The sequence below is a fragment of the Zeugodacus cucurbitae genome, chromosome 6 (genome assembly GCF_028554725.1).
Source record: "Zeugodacus cucurbitae isolate PBARC_wt_2022May chromosome 6, idZeuCucr1.2, whole genome shotgun sequence".
Classification (NCBI taxonomy): domain Eukaryota; kingdom Metazoa; phylum Arthropoda; class Insecta; order Diptera; family Tephritidae; genus Zeugodacus; species Zeugodacus cucurbitae.
Window position 1 is genome coordinate 15,062,321 of NC_071671.1, and position 20,264 is coordinate 15,082,584.

The 20,264-nt window shown below is 33.1% G+C and overlaps 2 long non-coding RNA genes across 2 annotated transcripts in view; one reads left to right on the forward strand and one right to left on the reverse strand.

Moving 5' to 3' along the window:
• Positions 1–2,367: 2,367 nt before the first annotated feature.
• Positions 2,368–4,849, reverse strand: LOC128922819 (uncharacterized). The gene is made up of 2 exons (XR_008472008.1): positions 4,232–4,849; positions 2,368–3,633 (listed from the first exon to the last, which is right to left on the reverse strand). It is a non-coding gene; the product is annotated as an uncharacterized LOC128922819 (long non-coding RNA).
• A 3,215-nt stretch (positions 4,850–8,064) lies between these two features.
• The window catches only part of LOC128922821 (uncharacterized), a 56,087-nt gene continuing 43,887 nt past the window's right edge, over positions 8,065–20,264 (forward strand). Inside the window, exons 1-2 of the long non-coding RNA XR_008472010.1 lie at positions 8,065–9,036; positions 19,480–20,110. This is a non-coding gene — a long non-coding RNA (uncharacterized LOC128922821). The remainder of the gene's footprint in view (positions 9,037–19,479; positions 20,111–20,264) is intronic.

Consider the following 20,264-nt stretch of genomic DNA (forward strand, 5'->3'; position numbering starts at 1 on the left):
ATAATATGAAGGCAGGTCCGGTTCGAAGTCAGAACGCGGATGTGATTTAAAATATACGAAGCGCAACTGATGAGCCATGCAGTGTATCTAGTAGTTACACTCTAGTCTTGTACGTTTACGCGCATATCTATTTATTTGCGCAGGTATGCATAAGAATAATAAGATACCGATCAGCTGGGTGCGCAGGGCACTGTAAAGCGATGGACAGCTACGCATGCGCATATGAACAAAATGTAAATAAGTGTGCAGAAAAATGCGATCGATGCGCAAATGCAAAAAGTTAATCGCGGCAATCGTTGCGGCAAGAGGCAGCTCTGTATTTTGACTTGAAGGCATGTGCAGCATTGCATATGCGTACAAGTTCAGTTGGCTACTTAGTTGGAGGCCTAGCGCAATGTAGAGGAGAGGGTATGTTCCAGGTAAAGGCAAACGGTTGCGCGCGCCGAGCATTGATTGGCCTATATACGCAGCAACTGAAGCACTTTTCTGCTACATTGAATCACCTTCCTGTCTGGCGGCCATTTCTGTCACCTTGATAGTGCACAGTGTTTTATGATGGTACTAATAGGTGTGAATATAAGTGTATAAGTGAGCTCGTTCCAACATAAAACAGCTTTCAAAAAGCGGCTAACTCAACTAGTGAAGAATGCCTATAGATATTGTATCTTATCTAGTCATCCAGTCAAGGAGGTCGTCCTTTTGTTATGCATTGAGCTAGTTTTGAACTGAGTGATGGATACCCAATTTCCATCTTCCACAGCTTGTGTATAATATTCTACTCCTTGGTTCCTATTGGTTTCTTATGGACATGGATACTAGAGTGGATAAGCCTTGGATTTTAGCTTGATCTCAATTTCCCGATCAGATCAAAAGATCAAAAAACATTATCTAACTACAGTATTCTTTCACCAGGTAATGGACCATAATTCATTTCATGATATAAATGAATTCAACCTTTTTAAAGGCGTTGTCTCGATATGAGAAAATATAGGCGAATTATTTTCGAACGAAGATATATGGTAGGTGAATGTGGAGTAAAAGTAAGTCAAATTCGCATGAAATCAAAATTTTCCACCTAAAGAATAGAGCAAACATGTAGACAATTTTTGACTACAAATTATATTGCGTCATATCATCTGCAATCTGTCATTGTCGATCTGCATTCTTACCCCAATAACTTAATGTCCAAGACTCTTCGTTACAACTTTCCAAAATTTTTTCGACATTTAATTAAATGCATGTCGGCTAGCACAGCTGCACCTGCAACAACAACATGTTGCTAGTGGCGTCAGACCAGTCAATGATGGGGTGGATGAAAGATTAACCGTTGGCGATATTTGTAATTACAACGTGCAACAAGCGCTAATTTAAGTGCTGCAGCAAGGATGCTTTACAAAAGAGCGAAAAAATTAGGAAGCAAATATAAGATACTATACAAATATAACATATTAAAGTTATAAGAAAAAAGAAGAAAGGTAAGGCGTTAAAAATTCTACAAAGTTTTTGGGCATCAGTAGTTACTTTACTGGAGTCTTTAAACTGTTAAAATTTGGATTTACAAATTTTAAATAATTTAATTTACGATATACCATAAATTTGGAAATTCCGACCGTGGCTTACAACAAATACATTGTTCCGCCTGTCAAACTCAATGCATGATTTACCTTAACCTAAATAAAATCTCACAGTAAGTTACGTTAAGTCGCGTGCTCCTAAAAGCTCAGCACACGCACCCACAACACCTTGCCTCCACGGCAACAATAGATGCTTGGCATCCAGTAAACGCAGTTGCGTTATTCCAACTTAATCAATTTGAGACTGCATTTTTATAACACTAAAAGTGCCATAGTAGCCTGTACCAGCAGTTCCCAACTTGCATAATTCATCATCATCGTGAGTGTTGACATGTCCTACGTGTTTGCCATTTTAATTATAATTTGTAATTTATAATAATATAAGAAGTGGCTCAAGTGCTGGTGGCGATCAGTTACATTAACACGGCGCTTTTGTTTACCTGTGTTCGAGCACCAATTTTCCTCTGTGTTCTATAACATCATCTATTCGATACCTCCTTTCACACGATACTCTTACTTGACTTTTTAATTTCCCGTGGGATAGTCGCTGCTTTTGCCACAGACTGGCATAAGTGCTATGTTTACACTATTTCCTGGCTTAGTTTGGTCACAAGTCATGATGTCACGAGTGATAAGCTGATTTAAGAATCTTCAAAAGGTTAATAAATTCTTGAATGAAAAGTACTTCTTTTAAACTTCAAACTGTTGATGCTACGTGGGCAGAAAAGGGCTTCTATCCGACTTTTATTTTGATGACCATTGCGAAGTTTTAAATTAAAGATATTTATATATATATATATTATACATATTTATTTTTATTCACAAATATTAAAAAACATTTAAAATACACTTTTTTAATTTAGAGCTTTCTAAAGCTCAAATTGCATATTCGGTTAGGTAACATAAAGCTTTATAAAGTTTTTTTCTTTCAAAGGACGGTGAAATATTTTTTGTACTAAACATATTTATTAAACAGCTTTCTAAAGCTTTGCTTGCAATACTAATTACAGTTTTTATTAATAAACATATTTATTTAGTGTTATAAAATATATTTCATAGAATATTAATTTTAAAGATTTTTTAATTACAAGGAGTTTGTCAATTTAATTATTTTAGGAAGCTTTAAAGCTCTTTACAAAATAAATAATTAAAAAAAAAAATTATTTCGTGAAAAAAAGCGATTTGTGCAAGATCCTTGACAATTTTTTACAGAACAGAACCGCTTTCAAAGTTTGCTAAGGGTCAGCTGCAAAATTATTAAAGCTTTTTGGATTTTATAAGTTTTTCAAGTACACCACTGAAAACATTTTGCCAATGTGCAGGAATATAAACGCCAACTCTTAATCTTAACTAATTTCTTAAAATATGTATACATATTTAAGTATATAGTATTTGTCAACTGTTGATAAATTTATCAAAAAGACTTAAAGACTTGAGTAACAAAAATATTTTGACAATGTCAGGAATATAAACGTCAACTTCTTAGTTAAGCTCTTTCAGTATACATATTTTCATATATAGTATTTGTCAACTATGTTTGCTATCGATAAATTTATTCAAATTATTTAAACCACTGGCAGTTGAGTTAAGAAGCCCAATTTTCGATAAACGATTGCTTCGTTCTTCGGCAAGGATATATTAATTGTCGACTATGAATGCAGAATTTAACGATAAATCATCCGAATCGTGTTCGAAAAACAAAAAAGTTAAAAAGGTTTATCAACTAAGATCATTTAAAAACGTGTATTCTTAGCAAGGAGGAAATAAAATAATTTTCAGCATATATTAAACTTTTGTAGATTTCTTGTTAGCGCAAACACTCTCGATATCTCAAGCGTATTTAAAAACTTTTAAGGATGAATTATTATATAATTCAAGGTTATTTAAAATGTCCTGGAGATCGGAATTTGAAAAAAAGAAATAACAGATGCTTTTATTTGTCATTTCAGCGTTGTAGCAATTTGTTGAGTTAAACTGCAGTTCCGATGCGATGTTGCCAAATCCATTTTAACCGTGTCACACACGTTTTGCGAAATCTACTGGGTCATGTTGTAGATCACTGAAATAAATGAGATAACAAAGTTAATAACTAATAGAAAAATCGAATCAGCTCTAGTTCCTCCAAATCATTAAAACTCCCTTATTACTATTTTAATTGAATCAATAAATGAAAGAAATCCGTCAAAACGTTTTTTAATAAAAATATAATAGTCAGAATGCGGAATATCCTGTAAACACTGCCAAGCTGACTACTTATTAACCAAGAACTGGTTCTGCTGATCTAATTTCTACTTCACCTCTACAAGCTTGACAACTTCCTTGTTATCGGTTAGATTCGATTCTTTGGCCGATCGTTTATAGTTGGCTATTATTTATCCACAAATCCCATTATCAGAAATCTGCTTGGAAGTCTTATTTCTATTTAGGCTAGTTGTCATGGACGTAAAATAACTGAGCTTTTTAGTCGTAATCTGAACATTTGTTTATTTATTTTTCCGTATTAATCTTTAACATTCATAAATGGAACGCTGAGCTTTAACCCTGCGCTATTATCTAATATTTTCTCATTTTTCTACCCAAAATCTGCTTCTACATTTTATACTAATCTAAAATTAGAACTTTACGTATTCTTCACACTTTTCTTTAAAACTACTCACCCCAAGAATCCACAGGAATCACATTTTTTGGTACTGCCTCGTAGGACCCCAATACTGGAGTTTCCAGTGGACACACACAACTTTCATCAACGAACTGCTAAGTCAAACTGAATAGTTCAGCACCTAAATTTGAATAATATTATTTCCACGCACAGGAATTTAATATTACTGAAAGTATGTGACATTAGATAAAGTCTCCATTCAATATATGACTCTTTAGATATAGCACAAAGCAGTTATTTATGTATACTCTTACATTACGTTGGTCATAAAGGGAGCACCAGATTGGGCTGGCAAGTGAGCGGCGATAAGAAACCAAATAAACAAATTAACTATAGTCCTAATCTTATCAGAACTTCGAAGAAAACGTATAATGGTAATTAAATAGAAGTCATTTATGAGCGTAGCAAAGCGTGGATAGTTATAAATAGTCGTAACCGTTCAACTGAGTGCAATGACAGAAGTATTCTTATCTACTATATACATATCATCCACCTTATCAGTATTTACTCAATTACTTATTTCCATGAGAACTAATATATTTTTACCCATAAACTTAGTTTAAGCAAGTGGATATTTGATTGATTTGATTGTTTAGCTTTTTTCTTTTGTGTACATAGGAATGGGAATTACCATGGGAATAGTATGAAACCGATCACCGAAGGCATTTTATCTTGTTTCTGATTCTGAAGAGTAAGTAACCAATTTTACACCATTTCGAGGTAGGATATGGAGAGAGCGACCTTATTTCAACGTCGCAAATCTTAGTACACTTAACAGAAGGTATCTTGTATTCGTGAGTTTACTACTATATGAAGTCGCTCCGGTAATTTATCTTATTCGTAGCAAATTACGGTTATCTTATTAGCCGGATCCTTCGATGATCCATGTTCTGGTTTTTCTTTAGCTACTCTTTTGTTTCCGTAACTTCTTCATATCCGACATGCGAGAACTCTTTCATCGAATGCCAATTATTATATTTTCCCTTTAGATCTTATTTTAGTGTTAGCAAGCTTCGATTCTTAATAATAACTGTCAGTTTTGATTTATCGCCAACTAATCTTTCAAATAGCAATAATTCGAATCTCTCTCATTATTTCCTTCCCACATCCCTTCACCGACGCTCCAATTATTTGTAAATTCTTGTAGCCTGCCTCCTACACGCAGATTACGAAATTTAAATCAGTAAATTACAGCCAAACTAGGCGAATATCAAATAGCGCAATCACAATACAACATCAAGTAATAACAACAATAACAGTCCAAGCAACAACACTGTAGATGAGCATCATAAAAAACAGCTGAAATAAAATACGAAAATCGGTTGGCTGGCGCAACATGCTGTGGCAAAGGCACAGAAGAAATTCAATACTGTAAAATTGGCGAAAACAATTGAATTGATTCGGAAGCTGCATGGCAACAGAATAACAATAGCAGCAACAGCAAGGTTAACGATGTCAGCGCAATAACAATGAAAGCAGCAGCTATAACAGCAGGATATCTACGATAACAAAAACAAAACACTAATAGTGTGTAAGGAAGTTGTGGTACGAACGCAAACTACATTTCATTGCTCAACATGCTTCATTTTACAAATTTTGTTTAAATTTTAAAATATTACGGAAAAGTGTTTTCCAAAATTTTTCAAAAGGTTTTCTAACTCTCAAATTCAAAGAAACTTCACTAATCTCGAATAAAAAAAGTTCTGTATATCTGTTTTAAGAAAAATTCTATTGAAATTTGCTTAATGGTTGAAGAACCCTCTTTTGACGAGATGGATGACGTAAGAAACAAGGGATTCATAATCTAATAATTATCTTGCATCGTTACAACTTTTGCACCTGGAATCACCTGGAACCAGGGCTTCGCTGGAATACAAACTGACTTAATAATTACATTATCATTCACTTAATCTAACCAAACTTTTGCTGTTGAATATATTCAAACAAGTGACCCCCGGGTATAAGCTCGCCAGGACAAAAAAGAGACCAAGCGAGGAATTCAAAATTCAATCGACGGTCCGCACTGGTAATAAAGAATAAAAATAACTAAAAATATCACCACGGCCTAGCAACAATTGCAACAACAGAAACAACAATAGCGACGGTCATCCGCGGAAATCGATTCGAAGTCACAATGAAAACTCAGCGGCGCACCAACTAGCCGCCGAAACTGAATGCTTAATGGGATATATGTACCTATGTGAATAGTTATGCGCAGACGAATCGAAACAGCCCGCTGTATAAACTGGAATGACCGAAATTGTTTCTGTGATCGCCTGCATTGGAACCCCACTGGTGCAGACTCATTGTAAGGCGCTCATATGCCTTAACAAAGTGGAATAAGAAAAGAAAAAAAGTTTGCGATAAAAAGTGAAAAATTGCATCTCTTCGATGGCTGACTGTTGCAACAGAACAATGTTGCTGGTAGCAGAAATGGGAGCAATACACAAATGTAATAAGAGTGCCAAAGTACACACATTATCATAAAATCACAATTTAAATTTATTTCAGCGCATGCGTACATTTTGTGGATGGAATTGCTGTTGTTATTACGTTTATTATGCCATTATACGCAAGGGTGGAATATGCAAATTATATGGGAACTATTTTAAATCTCTAAACGCTTGGATATGTATGTACCACCACTCGGTACCACTGAGAGATCTTGATCAGATATAAGTTCAAGGTTTCTCCGGTCCTATGAACCCGATTAGGCGAGCAGTACTGGAAAGAGGCGATTTTTCTGCCGTCAAAACGGAAAATTAAGTCCGGACTCTTGACAACTGAAGATGAAGTTGGGACCGTTGTTTGACTTGGGAGAACTGATGGTATTTCCGAATCGATTGTATTTGATATATTCAAAGGTACTATTGAAAATGCAGTAAAGATAGATACGATTTGTCGGCTTAAGAATGACTAATACCTCGGAAACAGATTTTTGAATTATTTGGAATTCTGCTTTAAAAGAGTGATTTGGGAATGTGGAAACTGAAACTAGGTAATGTACTGTGCGACGTGCTTACAATTATCAAAAACAAATAATTTTATTGACTTCGGTCACATGGGACTCTCTAAAAACTCTATCTCCCTCACTCTGTCTGATTTCAAACGGGAGCAAACTCATATTCTTAAGTATGCGTGAACATATCAGTATCTTTCTAGTATTTGTTATAAACAGTGGATGTAAAAAGATTCAAACTCACTTGAAATTAATAAAATTGTCCGACATTCTGAAATCGAAGATTTAAAAGTCACTTGTCGAACAGTGTATTAAGCGTATGTCTTCAAAAAGCTCTAAACTACGTCTTACTGGGGTATAAAACTCTCAATTATCTAAGATTTGATCGACTTTACGACTAGGAAACTTTTATAGTTCATCGCATTTTAAAAACATCGGCTATTTTGGATACCTAATTATGTAAGTGATTTGAATCAGCATAGATATGAGCCAAATGACGTTATTCCTAGCTCTACTTCAATCTCCTAACGTTTCATAAAAATGTCTTACCTTATTATGAAAGTTCATGATAAGATTTGTAATTATTTCCATTAAATTAATTTTTCAACATCACCCATCAATTGTTTATGGATTTTTCACTTATATTAAAGTTAAATAAATAATCAATTCTGTGCCTCTCAAACTACTCAAGCAAACACTGGGCTCCCAACAAAATGTTGCTTCATTGCAATCGAACATGTTTCGCCCCAACCGATGTTTCATGATCCAACCGAACCGCACAATGGCAAACAACATCGGCCAGCATGTCGATGTTAACAGCTACTGTGACGCCAACGTAGCCATGGACGTCGACGTCAGTCCCAATGTATCCAAACAGCAAGTGTATCCACCAGCTCTTTGCTTGACGAATGAACGCTGTAGTGCTGCTTTGCGTTGTTCGCTGTGCTTTTTCAAATACATTCGTGTGCTGCTGCGCCTGCCTTTGCTTCTGCTGCTGCTTTTGCTTCTACTGCTGCTTTTACTCTGCTGCTGCTTGTGCTCTGCTGCTGCTTTTGCCTTTTCTTGGCTGCCTTGTTGGCTGGCTTGGCTTGGCTTTTGCAGTTTGGTTAGCTTTGGGGGCGCGCATGCAGTCCAGTCTTCGTTTCGCCGTTATCCGCGCTGATTCGTTGCTCGAAATACAGCGGAGATTGTTGTGTCGTGTTAGCGCGTTGCTACTCGAATTCAGTGAGTGTTTTCATACTTATATACATATACGTAACACACATATTGACAGCGTGGCCGTTGCTGATGGTGACAGGTGCGCGTGTGTAAGCAACAAATAAAATATTGAAAAGGTGATATATGTATATAAATAAATAATAGTGCTGAAAGGTCACATAATTTTTCAAAATTTATTTTTTTGGCATATTTTAAAGTTTTATAAAGAATTTTTGTGTTTCTTAATTTTTTTGAATATTTTTCGTGCGCGTCGTGCCAGTGAACTGTGTGTTGAATGCAAAGCGGCGCGGCGTACAAAATAGTCGGCGGTGTGTCAGTCAGCCAACGTGTTGTTGCTGTAGTGTTAACAAAAAATCACTCGTTCTTAAGTAATTTGCATAAAAAATTGTGAATTTTATTGCTGATATCGAATTGGTCATTGAAGAGCGCGTGTAAAGTATGCAGCGAGCGAGAAGCGGAAAAGTGAAAAAGAGAAAATAACGAAACTACTTTCATAAAGTGCCGCAGTGCATAGCACAATCGCACGTTCTTCAGCTGACCTGCCGATTGCGTGCGACGCGAATTTGTGGGAGAAAACGTGCCAAGCGGCTGGCGGAAAAGCGGTTCAAAACAAAACGCTGATTAAAGTATGTAAGAGCTCACATGCATGTGAATAGATTTCTATGGTCATTTCGCAAAGTCATAAATTTATGTACTGAAATTGGATGTGTGTTGTTTATAAGAAAATATAATATATATTTAATTGGCATCCGCTGTAGTAGGATACGACCGTATTTGATTATGAAGTAAAAATTATTCGAAATTATATGTGTTTAACAAATCTTAAAATTTCGAAAATATTTTTTAAGTAAATTTTTTCCGATTTGTTAAGTCAAATCTACAGTGAAATGCAATCCTTTTTTCTCCATATGCTAGTTAACTAAATTTAACGCATTTGTTCAATGTGAATGATCTATGAGATTAAATAAGTTGTTTAATAAGCTTTTCAGTTTGTGATAAAATTTTGAAGTTGAATATACATATGTATGTGTCTCTATCACTATCTATCACTCTCAATAATTTAACGAAAACTGTATTAAAAAAAAAAGTAAAAAGTGAACAAAAAATGGATATAAAACGAAAAGTAGTCAAAAAATTTTAGTTTTAAAATATTTTGTAATTGAGTAAAATAAAAATGATTTTATTACAAAATAATTTAAGCAACCGCATTTTACAGATAACAAAAGCAAATAATATTAAAGCTTCAGTTGCTGCTTATAACTCAGTTCAGTTGGAATAGCGGCTGGAGCCTATGCTATTTATAGATAAAAATCTCTTAAATCCAATAATAAAGGCATACGGTCCAGGTTAAGTGAAAACCCAAATTTAAAAAAAAATTTATAAAAAATATTAAGAACAAAATATTATTGCATGTTAGAATAATGCGATTCGAGTTTAGGTTAAACCTTTGTTTCTATTGCTTCTAAATTGGTAATTAATAGTGAATGGTTAAGTGTGAAGAGGCGGACTTTTGTCGTTCTCAAAAAAGTTGGTTCTACGAACCTATGTAGATTTTTATTGGACCAAACTCAGTAAATTTTCACATAAAAAAATATTTCCCGCTATATGATAAAACTTAAAAAAATTTCAAAACTTTTAAAACTTGTGTTATTTTGAAGTTCCAGCTATGATGTTATATAAAGAGTACAAAATGATACAAAACAATTACTTGGTATAATCCCATAATTTACTTCCAGCTACGCTGCGGTGAATTAAATTTTTTGTTATTTTTTGCCAAAACGTGAGTAAAAGTATTCAGAAAGAAACGTCAGTAGTCTCTAAAGTCCTATGGTATTTTTAAAAATATTCTAATTGAGAAAATATTATCAAGAATGAAATCAAAATCTCTAACTTATGAAACTAAATGATCTACCATTAAATGTGTCTGCTAATTTAAAAATAGGGCTTTTAGAGCCTTCATAGGTTTCTAAAGGACTTATATACAGTTGAACTTCGCTAACTGAAATCACCACAATCCAGTTAGAAATATTTCCGAGTTACGGAAGGTAATTTGTGTGAAATTCGAAAACTTTAAACTTCAGTTGCTTGGAATAAGACAGAAGAAATAATTAGACAGAATAAAGAATTAGACAGAATCCACTATGCAATGATCAATTCATCGAATTATTTCAAAGTAGTGCATATTTCGTCAAAAGTTATAATAAATCAAATAATTCCCTTAAAAATAAAATCATCGCAATTAATGTACTTAATTTAATGTTAATCCCTCAAACAACTAAACTGTCTAGGTAATCAAAATCAGAAAGTCTGAAAAAATGTCTCCAAGATTTTAACAAAACAATAATTAACTAATTGAGTGCACAAATAATTTATGTACACAAAACGTAGGAAGCACCCAAACAAACCAAGAAAAAATAAGAAAAATTACCTTAAGTGGCAACAACAAAACCAGCATACCGCTACTTTACCAGGTGCGTGTGCACTTGTCACATTGTCACAGTTGTGGCCCGAAAAGTGAGGAAAACGAAGAAAATTGAGAGACTAAGCAAAGAAAAGTGTGGAGAACCGGCAAACAAAAACACACTAACAGAATCCAAAAACAATGTGACAACGGAATTGTCGTGGGGTTTCCGCTTTTGGTATGTTTATGGTGTTTGCTTCAGCTGTGGGTTTGCGTGTGTCACATGCAACCGGCGGCAAGTACACACTTCTTCTCTTCGTTCTATGCTGTTTTCTGGGCGCCAGTTGCTTGTTGGAAAACCAGTAGTGTTCTGCAGTTGAATATATTTCATAATTTACTACAGACTAACAAGACGCATAAATTTACAGTTTGCATTTACTTAAAATTATTTTATATTTATTGTTGTTGTTGTTGTACTTTGTTGCACTGTGTAGCATATTATTATGCTTTGTGGCGTCTGACATTAGTTTGCATTAAGTTAATATGTAGTTGTGTTTGTTGACTTAGCATTAAAGCGCCTAATTTGCCATTGCTTTAGCGCCTAGAAAGATATATATATTGAATATTATATTTGTAATAAAATTTGTTGAAAGAGTGTACCTATATAGCAAATGTTAATAGAAAGTAGTCGTCAGTGTTAGGTAATTGAACTTAAATTTATTTTACAAATGACGTATTATTGCCTATTTTAATTTAGACAATTTCAATAAATTTTCGTTATATTTAAATTAGTGTGATCATGATATGTTTGCTTTTTTGCTATTTCTTTGATTTTCTTGTTTAATTTAGTTTATAAATCATGATTTTATTTATTATTTCATTAACAGCCGGTTTCACTAAACAAATTTAAGTGAAAAATTATCTATTTCAGTTTCACCATTTGACTTAACTATGGTTACGTTTTTCTATCAGCCGATTTCCAATATTTTTTTCCATTTTGACAAATAAATACAGTTTTTTGTTTACATAAATATGCTTTTATTCTTTCTAACATTCATGCCTTTTAATTTTTTGTATGTCAATTTTATATAATAGTGAAAACCAAAAAAACTTAAGTACAATGTTAAATAAAATTTAAAATGAAATAAAAAAAAATTCCTGAGACCGTCTGTTATACTTTTTTGTTTTTTTTTTATGTTATTTTATTCCATTTAATTTTACATGTTTTTTATTTATATGTTGTAGTACTATATTTTTATTTTTTATTTTTTATTTTTAGTAAAATATTTTTTTGATTTTTCTTTACTTGATATTATTTGTGTTTAGAACCGCATTTTTATATTACAAAAAAAAAAAATATTAAAAAATATTAAAAAATAAAAAAAAACATAAAGGGATTAAATGTCTGCTACGTCCACGTCGTTAATCCTGGGTTACGCTAAATTCTGATAATAATAGTGCATAAATCAATGATTTTTCATCATGTTCTGAGTTGTTTTTTTATTTGTAGCTCATACAAATATTGCTGTCCCAAAATTCCCTTTGGGGGGTAAAAAGGTGATGAAATAAGGAACATTTTAAGATATTTTCGAAAAAAATCGAAGGGGGCATAAGTTGTTAAAAATTCCAAAAAAAAAAAATTTTTCATTTTTTGCTACGAAATATTAATTTTAAAAATTTTTACGATATACAGTTTCAAAGTTTGAGAAATTCTGTACAAAAAAGTCACATGGTGTTTTAAAATCTGTTCATTAGTTTTAAAGTTATGGCGGTTCGAACATTTTTTTACAAAAAACTTTGGCCCCTTATAATATGGCAACCCCGCGTTACACAGACCTAAAACCATATGTTTTATTTTAGGTTTTACATGTACTATAAGATATATAATTGCCAAAGAAAATAAAGAATTTTTTTTTCAAGTGGCTTTTTTTCCAGAGAATGCCCCATATACAATACTATACTTTTATAAGATATTTTTATGGGTGTTTTATTGCACTTTTATTAGCTTTTCTGTTAACTTTATTATTATTTTTAATTAAAAAATAATAATTTTTAAACATAGGTATTTATTAACTATAAAATTTCTGATTTTCTATTAATAAAAATTTTATTTTTTTATTATTATTATATATTTTAATTTAATTTATTGCTTTTTTCTTTCCCTGACAGACTACTAGTTGTAACATATTATAATTTATGCTTAATTTCACCGTAACATTAAAATTATGATAGTATGTTAACACCTCTGTTAACTTCTTACATGCCGCTTACAGCAGCTGCTGCAATATTTTATATCGGTGTATCTGTTATAGCAAGTGTCTTTTACTTCTCATTCGTAGTAGGAACTGTAATGTGTCTCTGTTTTGTTTTTGTTGCATTTTTGAAACTGCGCTGTAAGCGACGCATCAGTGACAGCAGCATTTTTCGGCCTGTTTGGCTTCTCCGCCCACTCTTCACGCTCTCTTGCACTTTATTTATCCATTAATTTCCTTGTTGATTTCATTTTTTAGCACGTTCATTGACTTCGCTCGGTTGTATTATCTTCAACAATATGATTTTACCAAAAATATATTTAATTTTTTTTTAAGTGCGCATTGTATTAACGTTGCTAGTGTTATTGTCATATTGTTTTACGTAGCTTTTCACTATCCAGTACTTTTGCATTGTTCGTTTACAACATTTCCGTCTATAATCAATGACAGACTGCGAAGCCGACTGAATTCGCTGGCTCTTACTGCGCTGCTGTTAAAAATCGATAAAGGACATTGGCGGCGTTTCGAACTCGGTCTCTCTTCCTCTATAACTGTATATTTTAGCTCTCTCACAGCTGATTTTGATTATTTTCTGTAATATTTACAAACATCCTTTGCACATGTCTGCATATAGTAACAAATATTACTCTCACATGTTTGGCAACATATCTCTCTATTTCTTGCAACATTTGCATATAACGCTTTAGGAACATTGTTGTCTAATGAGCCTTCTTTATATCGCAATAATTTTTAAATTTACCCACATATACGTAAATGCGTGTGGCTCGACCTTGCTATGGCTTATGTGCTGCTCAGCTCTGATTGCCTCTGCTCATTCACTGCCATCAATCCTCATCCTTTTTCGCATACTTATGAGCTCCTTGAAGCATGCAACAATTTGGTTGCTGAGGTAAAGCTCCATTTGTCGTTGTGGTCTGGTAGCCACTTATTGCCGTAAAGACTCATTGTTGCAATCATATTCTCGTGCGATTTGGAATGTGTGTTAATTTTTGATTGAACTCAGTAAGATTAATCGCTTCTGAAGATGGTTTGATAAGTAATAAATGTCACATATGTATATTTGTATATCGTCAACAGTTCTAACAACAATTTCAGTAATTTCAAGATGATTAGATGTTGGAATAAGTACCAAGAAGCTAATTTTACGACAAAAATACTTCATAATTCTAGATAAGGATTGACTATTGAAAGTGAAAATGAAAAATAGTTGAATCAAATATTTGAATTCAATAGTATATAAGATATTCCAGTGATATAACTGTTTGTTATTCTATTCCCGTTTGACTTTTACGCGTTGTTTGTATGATTCGCCACTTTTCATGACTGAAGGAGTCAAATACTGATGTCATAGCATTAGCAATATGTTTTCTACGTAATCTTTGTGTAACTTAAAATATAAATTTGCATTAGCAGTTAGTTCATATGATCTAAGGTATTCTTAGTTAAAATTCTCGTGAACTTTTTTTGTGTACTAAAATACAATTCATTGTTTTGTGTTGATTTAATGGTTGACCAGATTTGCATAAGACTTTCAAATGACATGCTAAGAAAACAGCTGCCTGTCGCTAATAACCCAACATACTGCTAATTGCAACACGGAGAAACAAATCTTCTAATTTATACCTTCTTGCATAAGCACATCATATAAACATATACCAATTAGCACTCAACTCAGAAATTGGGTTATTATGTAATATTAATTGTTTAATGGTCTTTGGAAAAATATTAAAATAAAATAAGTAAACTCAAATTGAATTTGTACAATAGAGCAAAATGAAGACAAAGCTTAGGAAGAAATAATAATTGATGTAACTGACTGATTGATGAATGAATATTCTGGGAGAAAAGGGTATATATCATATACTAATAGTACCTAACAGCAAAAGTACTGACAAATCGAACAACAACTGGTATCAATCTTATAAACTGGTATAATAAAATACCAACAAAGCGTTAAACAGTTACACTATATTAATGAATAATCGAAAAAAATGGTATAAAGCACATAAACTGGCATAATCAAAGAGAAATAAAGATTATGAAGTTATTATATCACTTTAGTAAGAAAGACCTACTTACGTTTCTGTATTAAATTCAAATGGATAACTACAAGCTAGATAACAACAACTTAGTAATATATATTCTTTGATAAGAGTACATAGAGCATAAGAAGCAAGTAAAATAACGGCAACTCGAAAATGATTATGATAATACCAATAAATTAAAACTCATTTATGTAAGTGAAATCGGTGAAAATTTCACACGGCAATACATAGTAGAATTAGCAGAAGAAAGTTAAATAAATAAAAAGAAAAAAGAAAAAAAACTGAAAAATAAGTGTACGAAGAGTTGTGTATTTCTAAACATATTTTTTATTCATTTACCTATCTCCAGTTTTATGCGAACGCGTAAATTGATTCCCATAAACAAATTGGCCAACGATTCAGTTTCAATATATGTCTCTTGTTGCTGACTGTCAGTATTTTTTATGACTGTTATTCGTTGTATATAGCGCAGAACACAGGAAGTGAACGAGTTTATAACCAAAAGTGTGCAGCGAAATTAAATTAAATTCAAGGTATGCGAGTGGGTTAGTCTTTTAAGAAACATGTATAAAGATTATTAGACGACGATTAGACGAAATGGATATTTTGTGAGATGAATAGCGATTAACTAAACTAACTTCAGTTCGCGCATGTATTTTGAAATAGAAGAGACTGAAATATTATCACTATTTTCGGAGTATACTGATTTAGCAAGTGTTTTCTTTTATGTCTGAAAACAGATCAATATAAGTGAGGAACTAAACAAATAGGAAGATGATTATTGAATATGTTAACAAAAGCAAACATTATTCAATAGCAATAACTTCTTCTTCTTCTTGACTGGCGTAGACACCGCTTATGCGGTTATAGCCGAGTCCACAACAACGCGCCACTTATCTCTCCTTTTGGCAGTTTGGCGCCAATTGGTAATACCAAGTGAAGACAGGTCCTTCTCCACCTGGTCCTTCCATCGGAGTGGAGGTCTCCCTCTTCCTTGGCTTCCACCAGCGGATACTGCATCGAAAACTTTCAGAGCTGCGGCACTTTCGTCCATTCGAACAACATGACCCAGCCAGCGTAGCCGCTGTCTTTTTATTCGCTGGACTATGTCTATGTCGTCGAATAACACATACAGCTCATCGTTCCATCGTCTGCGGTATTCGCCGTTGCCAATGTTTAAGGGACCATAAATCTTCCGCAAAACCTTTCTCTCCAAAACTCCTAGTCCTGCCTCATCGGATGTTGACACCGTCCACACTTCTGCACCATAAAGTAGGACGGGATAGCAATAACTAGTTTGTTATAAAACATCTTTTGAACTGAAACTTTGAACTTTACAGGTTTGTTTTAATTAGAACAGAGTAATGTATTTCATTATATTTATCTGACCTTGAACTTAGTCAGGGTGTAAACCTATCATATTAATCCGCAAATTAAAAGATTAACAAGCACAAAAAGCTTGCAGAATTGAACAAAATCTGGGTCAGCTCAGAATTCCAGAATATGTTTTACTCTATTATAAATCTATAAGCTGTAAAATTTGACTTCTCCTTATGTAATAAAAAACTTGGAGAAATTATTTAACTTCTTTGCTTATCTCTTGACAATTGTTTTACATTCCTGTACTCCAAATCTTTTACTTTTCCGTGACTTTGAGTCGCGACGAGACTCATAACAGAAGTTGCAAAGTAACTGAAACTACAATATCCCTCGCACCATATTCCACATGTAGTATTGTATATACATATGTACATACTTATCTTTTATATTTATTTACAATGCTGTTAACTGCAAGAATGTTAAGGCATAAGCTACCGATAAGTCATTGCAATACTTGTTGAATATCTGCCACCAAAGTGAGGGCGGAGAGAAGATAAGAAAAAAATCGGAAGAATGAAATATGATAGCATTAAGACTAGCGCCTATAAATAATAAAATATACAAAGAATAACAACAACAAATATTCACAAAATATAAAACAATATATATTATACATATCTTTACGTAAGAATATATTAAAATCCCTCAGTGTTGCAACTACATAATAGCAAACATTTCACAGCTACAAGAGCTTGAAGAAGACAGTAGTAAAAGTTTTTGGATGCTAGTCGGTGCAAACCAAACGAAAAAAATATGAATAAAAACAACAACAAAACGCAAAATAAATCTGTAACAGCAGCACTCCACTGAATACAATGCCTTCGCCCAACTATCTCGATATGTTTGTTTGTGTACAACAATGATGAATTTCACTTAAGAGTCTTGCGCGCAAGTAATCCAGCAAAACAATGGACCCTAAAATGTAAAGGATAGCAAGGAAATCACAAACAGCAAGGGCGAAAACAATGGTGCTACTAAGAACAACAGTAGCTATACAAGTTTTAGCAACAAGAAAGCCTTGGTGAATTCACGAAAAATTGTGGACACTTAAGTGTTGTGGGAGTGACGATCAATGGCGACAGTCTTATACCCTGTAGATTCTTGAGCAAGTTGTAAATTGTCACTTAAAAGAAATTTCGGTAGTTTTCTTGTGAGTGAATGCTCCTTTCCACATTTTGTAAGCGCTTCAAGACATGTTTTGTATAAAATATATGTTCAATATAATATGATAAATTACACCTATATGGATGCAAGTTCAAATCATTTTACTGAAAGGTTTACTTCATAGTGTAAGCTTTTATACCGAAAAGTATTATAATTAATTTTGAGTAATTTCTTTTTTAATAGGCAGTGAAAGTTCTTACTAAAGCTTTTTGTGCATATCAAGCTTTCTTGTAGAATGAAACTCTGTCGCTTCCACTTTCTCAAGAAAGCATCCATGAAAATCCTTACATTATATTCCAAAGCTTGCAAAGCTCTACCGAAACTATGTCGCTGCTTATATGAGATCATAAGCTCACAGTCGAAAATAAATAAATGAATTTCGTGGAGTTTTGAACATCTGCTTCCTACTTAATCTTCGAAGGCAACTAATAATGGGTTGAATCATGAGATATTTTACTATTTATTAACGCTCCTTTGTGCTCCTTTGCTCCTTATTAATTACTGAATATAAGCAATCTGCATTTCAAGTGAAAATAAAAAATGAAAGCTCCACAGCTATCCGTACTTCTTTATGTAGTGCTCGGAACATGCTGTTCCTTTATTTACTACACAGCTCTTCCTAAGCTGGATAATAAAGCAGTGAATAAAAAGAAGCGGAAGAATTCGGAAGTAGAATTGAATGTTTGAAGATTTGGAGTAATTCATTGCAAGTAACTACAAATAAACACTTCCGTTGAAGCAGAAATCGTTTTATTTTCACCTTTTTTTACTTGTTTTTCTTTTATTACTATTTTGTTGTTGCGCTAATGTTGCCTTCCACTTTTCGCTGCTGAATTGATAAGCGTTTTTATGTTTCGAGCATTTGAAGAAATCCGGTTTGTAAATGGTGATTATTGTGGCGTTTTTCTTTATGTTTGTTTTCTCTCTACAGAAGAAAAAGCTATAACACTAAAGTGGGGTGGAGAAAACATTTAATGAATGATTTATGTCTGTATGTATAATAAAAGTTGTAAAATACGTATGTAGGCGTGAATAATTGATGCTGTAACTATTATTAAATGTTTGGAATTTAAAATGATTTCGTAAAGAGGGGATTATGATTATGTGATAGCATGAATACTAATCAGTTTTTGGTTTTTGATTAGACATTTTGTTGTTATACCTTAAACAATTAAATTAAAGAAGTTTTCTTTTGATTTTGGAACCTCCGGGAGCATACTCAACTCACGGCAATACGAAGCGGGACTTCGGTTCGAAAAATTATGCCAGAAGTTTTGGCAACTCCCACACCTCTTAAACATGAATGCTTCATATTTTACAGTTTATGGATCACAAGATCGTTAGTTCAGTGTTTGGTCGATTCAGGGATGTCCATTGCTTCCATCGAACTGTAACATAATATAAAAATGTGTGTAGAAATCACTAATTAAGGCTATTGGCGGCTAATGTTCCTAAATGTAGGCAATATTAATTATACTAGTTCTCCAAAGTGTTGCCTACATTCAGGGTATTCTTCCATTTTACAGTTCAAAATTTATGTTTCATATCATCTTCATTAACTGAACGTGGTGTCTAGCTTAAAAAAAATTTTAGCTATAGGTGATATAGTATATCTTTAAAGTAATTGTTGGTTGTTTGTATTACAATAACTAAATGTTGTCTATGTTTAGGAATTGACTTTCGATTTCGCAGATCTAAATTCTACTATTAATTGTATTATTCAAGTTAATATTCTACACAAATATTTTATACATAACAAATTATAGCTTGGAATAGATATTAATTTCAGCTTTTCTTTCTTTTCAGATTAATAATCCGGTGAAACTATAAACTCAATTATCCAAAAGTGTATTACGCTTATGTATACCAGTCTAAAACGGCTATAATAAAGCATTTCACTCCATATAATCATTTGCGAAAAATTCTCAAAAGAAAAAGAAAAGGCAAACAGCAACATCCCAAAAGACTAATAAAAACCGTGATTGTGTAAAAAGAAGCGTTTGCCAGTGAGCATTGGTTGTAAAAGTAAAATAGCAAAGTAAAATATGTGCATAATACACACATAGCTGTAACTCAACAAAATCAATGCGAAGCAAGTTACACGCCACCAAGGAGAAACCTGTCACTCATAGACGCGGTAACCAACGGCGACGCACAACAACAACAGCCTCATTAACATACCGGATTCGGTGCCAAAACTAAGCGGAATATATATTAATTAAAGAGTGGCAGAAGATTTAACAAAGTAAAATTGCAAGAAACAAAAATTACAAAAACAAGAGCAACAAAAATTGCCGTCATAAATTTCACTTTCTTTCGACTGATCGACAGTTTAGAATTAATTTCGATTTGGAAACACGAAGGTGAACTCTGCAGTCTCCCGCGGCGCGTATCTACCAACAAATTGTAGCGATACAGAATTAATTTGCGTTTAACGGTAAGTTAGTTGATTGCTATGCTTGCCTATTTATTTTTGTTGTCTTGCTTCAATTTTTAACTGTTATGTCGAGACATAATTAATTATTGTTTACTTTGCACCGTGCAATTATTAATATTTCTATAAATGCAACAACCACCACCATATTTCAACA